This window comes from Babylonia areolata, chromosome 24 (genome assembly GCF_041734735.1).
Source record: "Babylonia areolata isolate BAREFJ2019XMU chromosome 24, ASM4173473v1, whole genome shotgun sequence".
Classification (NCBI taxonomy): Eukaryota; Metazoa; Mollusca; class Gastropoda; order Neogastropoda; family Buccinidae; genus Babylonia; species Babylonia areolata.
Genome location: NC_134899.1, coordinates 11,274,928 through 11,279,927, shown reverse-complemented (window position 1 = coordinate 11,279,927; position 5,000 = coordinate 11,274,928).

Sequence of the window (5,000 nt, the reverse complement as noted above, 5' to 3'; positions counted from 1 at the left end):
ACGAACGAGATAGAGGAGATGCTACTGCTGCTACTGTTACTGATGATGACAATTATGATGATGATGATGGATGCAAGTAATCGGACGAGAAAATTGAGTTTCGAGATACGCGATTTATCTTTATGTTTTACTTTTTGTGTGTATTTGGATTTTTTTTTTTTCTCCGTAGTGAAAAACGTTAACTTGTTTCCAGTTCATTTATTAATGTTTAATCAGACCATAGCTATTGTTGCAACAAGGTTTATCATGGTGAAATGATAGTAGGCGGTATGTTTTCATCCATTCTCTGACATTTCAATTTGAAAGTGTACACATGTGGGTATGCGTTCGTGTGCATGTGCGTACGTGTGTGCGCGTCTGAGCGTGAGTTTGTGTGCGCGCACGCAGTGGGAGAGACAGACAGACAGACAGACAGGCAAGAAATGAAGAGCCTTGCAGCAGGGAAAAGGGACAGACAATTGATGAGTAATGTGTCCATTTGTACGCACGAGTATGAATGCTCGTGTGTTCTGATGTATGACTTGTGACAGCATTGTCTGGCTCCTACTGTCTGATAGACGGTTCCCATTGAACGGAAGAGAAAGACAGAGATACGATGGAGAGAGAGAGAGAGAGAGAGAGAGAGAGAGAGAGAGAGAGAGAGCAGACAAAGACAGACAGACAGACACACACACACACACACACACACACACACACACACACACACACACACACACACACACACACACACACACACACACACACACACACACACACACACACACACACACACACACACACACACAGAGGGAGAATATTCGTTCTTTAGTTTTAACGTCTTTTCACTATTAGTGATATCAGACGATAAAGTGTGTGTGTGTGTGTGTGTGTGTGTGTGTGTGTGTGTGTGTGTGTGTGTGTGTGTGTGTGTGTGTGTGTGTGTGTGTGTGTGTGTGTGTGTTTGCAAGAGAGAGAGGGAGACAGAGACAGAGAGAGAGACAGAGAGAGAGAGAGAGAGAGAGAGAGACAGAGAGAGAGAGAGAGAGAGAGAGAGAGAGAGAGAGAGATTAAAAATATTTTGCCTGAGAGGACCAAAACTCCAACCCCAAACTCTTCACCCATCAGACCCCATACCCCATTTCTCACGCCCACAACCCTTGCCCACTCCCCACCCCCACCCCCACCCCACCCCCAATCCCCATCGTGTCCCCCACCGCATTCACATTACTGATCCTGTCTAGACGCTCAGCAACGATTTTTGAATCGACCCTGTCTCTTAATTATGACTATTCCCCCGTGTCCCACTTTGTCCCTGAAGGGTTCTACCGTTTGCTTAAGACCTTGGCACGCGTACTTGAGTGTACTTGAGTGCTGTCTCCGGCACTGGGATTCAGTTGTAATAGTGGTGATAATAGAACAGGGGGTTTGGGGGGGGGGGGAGGCATGTAAATATGACACAAAGAGAGTGAGATCAGAGAGAGAGTAAGAGAGACACACACAGAGAGGAGAAAGCGAACAAAATATTGTTTAATCAATACGGTCATGGCCCCTCACGAAGGGATGGTGTAAACGAACATTTCAGATATGATGAGTATAGGTAAATGTTAAATGATGTAAATGAAAGGATATAAAAAGCAATCCTCAACCGCAGTTAGTATTTCTGTTACATAGATTAAGAAATGGTGGGAAAGAACACCCACTCAACTGCAAACAATATTTCTACGTTTTATGGGTTTATATAAGTAAATTGCCGATTGTTTATTAACACGTTTGTTAGTGGATGACTTAAACATTGCGAGTCTCAAATGGGATGGTTGCCTATAATATTTCGAAGGTATAAGCTGCTTTCTCAGATCGTTTAACATAGGACAATACGGTAAAAAGTGAACGAGAGAGAGAGGGGGGTGGGTGGGAGACATACAGACAGACAGACACAGAGAGAGAGAGAGAGAGATTAAAAATATTTTGCCTGAGAGGACCAAAATTCCAACCCCAAACCCTTCACCCATCAGACCCCATACCCCCCCTTTCTCACGCCCACAACCACTGAGAGAGAGAGAGAGAGAGAGAGAGAGAGAGAGAGAGAGAGAGAGAGAGAGAGAGAGAGAGAGAGAGAGAGAGAGAGAGAGAGAGAGAGAGAGAGAGAGTTTTTCTCCCTTGCATTCAACCATTGCCCCCAAATCCCTGCCTTGCTGTCTGAATTTGACATTGTTGAAAGGTAGCCTATTCCCTTCAGACTGCTGACTGATATCACAAAAGCAGCCACTCCAATACAGAAACATGTCCGCAAACAGTCAAGACAAGAACAAGCAGCCTGTGTCATGGCTAGGTCTGTTGTTGACATTTAATCCCACAGCGACGACATGCACAGTGGCCATATGGTCAGAGCTCTGAATTCTCGCCGGAATCACCTGCATTCGATCCTTGTTATGAACCACACACAGGCTCATTTCTGTCCAAAGACCCATCGCCAGAGGGCAACAGGAAACTATATATCATATATATAATAGTCAGTCGTGTCCGACTATGACCATCAGAACAGCAGAGGGGGCAACTGCTGTTCCGACTATTTGGGCTAGAATTTGATTATAGTGGAGAGTGTCTTGCCCAAGTTACATCCCCACTCTCTCGGCCAAGAGGGTTTTAGGATAGTCGGCGTTGGAATGGTTCCCAAAGGCCAACTAGCCCACAAGGCTGCAGCACTAAGAGCCAGTGCAATTTTGCCTCCTAGTTTGAGAGTCATAGTCCTTCACAAAAGACTAAGCTGTAAATGGTTTCCTATTGACTGGAGAAACCATTGATAATACAGCTCTCACTTTGCTGTTGGCCCAAATGTAAACTTATGTCAATCTGTGATATAAGCCGAGTGTTGGGCCTAACAGGAAACTATATGAGCTTGAAAAAAAAAGCCATGAGACCACCACTCTACAGCCATGTCCACACGGAGTACCTCTGCATTGACTTGTAACCACCCCCAATGACATGGGCCAATGGCCTGTTCATTAAAACATTTCAGTGTTCAGTGTCCACACGGCGTTACACACATTCAGTCACCATGCCTTGCGCTGCCACACAGTCACCTCCGGATAATGTTCAGCAGTAATTGGACGTTCTGATCCGGTGCGGGCAGGAACCGCCTACTAATTTAATAAGCCCCATGCTGACCTCAGTAATTGCTCAGTTGTGGAGTCAGTTACAGTGAGTGCCTTTCCCAGTAGAGGATACCAACAATGATGGTCTCAATGATTCTGCGAAACCGGAAACTTATATCATCTGCTTGCCGGAAGCAAGGAAGTGGAAGAGGACGGAGGGGAAAAAAGGGGGAAAAAAAGGGAACCTTCTTGATATGGATACTTATATATCGCCTATCCTCGGTCGGGGACCAAGCTCAAAGCGCTTTACAAACACGGGGTCATTTGCACAACAGGCTGCCTACCTGGGTAGAGCCGACTGACGGCTGCCACTGGGCGCTCATCATTTGTTTCCTGTGTTATCCGATCATATTTCAGGCACGCACACATACACACCCAGACAAACATGTAACATTTAACATTTTACGTGCATGACCGATTTGTTTATTTACCCCACCATGTAGGCAGCCATTGTTGGGGGTGTGCATGCTGGATATGTTTTTGTTTCCACAACCCACCGAACGCTGATATGGATTACAGGATCTTTAACGTACGATTAACGTGTGTGTGTGTGTGTGTGTGTGTGTGTGTGTGTGTGTGTGTGTGTGTGTGTGTGTGTGTGTGTGTGTGTGTGTGTGTGTTTGAGAATAAAAGTGCTAATGTACCTGTGCTCGAGCGCGATCGCCTGCGCGCAGGCTCACGCATTTATGTGAGTTTTTTTTTTTTTTTCTGTCTGTCTGTGTGTCTGCATGTGTCAGTGTCTGTCTGCGCCTGTGTCTGCCTGTGTTTGTCTGTGAATGTGTGTCTGTGTGTGTGTGAAATCTGTTACCAATACAATTATCATTGTGTATTTAAACATGATATTCAAGTGAATGCCTATTCACTAAAGCACCTGACGATTACGAGTCACATATAAACTGAAATATTATTCCGCTCTAGTACTGCTCAGAACGTCATTGCACTGAAGATCGGTTGTTTGACGGTGATGACTCAGGGAAAAAAAAAATGTTGCACGTGCGCGCTGAGTCACACTGTCAAGATGTGTGTGTGTGTGTGTGTGTGTGTGTGTGTGTGTGTGTGTGTGTGTGTGTGTGTGTGTGTGTGTGTGTGTGTGCGTGTGTGTGTGCACGTGCGCGCTGTCACACTTTCAAGATGTGTGTGTGTGTGTGTGTGCGTGCGTGCGTGCGTGCGTATGTCTGTGTGTCTGTCTGTCCCTGTGTGTCTGTCTGTAAGTGTATGTGTGTGTATCTGTTTAACACCATCTCTGTCTTAGCATGTGCCTGCCTCTCTCTCTCTCTCTCTCTCTCTCTCTCTCTCTCTCTCTCTCTCTCTCTCTCTCTCTCTCCCTCTCTCTCTCTCTCTCTCTCTCTCTCTCTCTCCCTCTCTCTCTCTCTCTCTCCTCTCTCTCTCTCTCTCCTCTCTCTCTCTCCCTCTCTCTCTCTCTCTCTCTCTCTCTCTCTCTCTCTCTCTCTCTGTCTCTCTCTCTCTTTCATAAAAAAAACTGAGAAGAAAGAAAGAAAGAGGACAGGGGAAAGCGAGCAAAGCAGTAACACAGAGAGACAAATGTAACAAAGAAGAAGAAGAAGAAGTTGAAGATGATGATGATGATTACGATTATGATGGAATGAAGAAAGAAGCAGCAGCAGCAGCAGCAGCAGCTAACACGTTAATGAAAGAAGCGCATTTCATCACGTTTTCCAGCAACAAATACATTCTTCACAATGAAGAGAATGCCGTAATCAGTTACGTTTCCGGTGTTGCAAAAGCCATTAAAAAAACCACAACAAAACAAACAAACAAACAAAAACCACATGACAGAATAGGGTGGGCGAACAGACACTGGACGAAAACAACCACAACAACAACAACAACAAAAAGAACAACAACAAC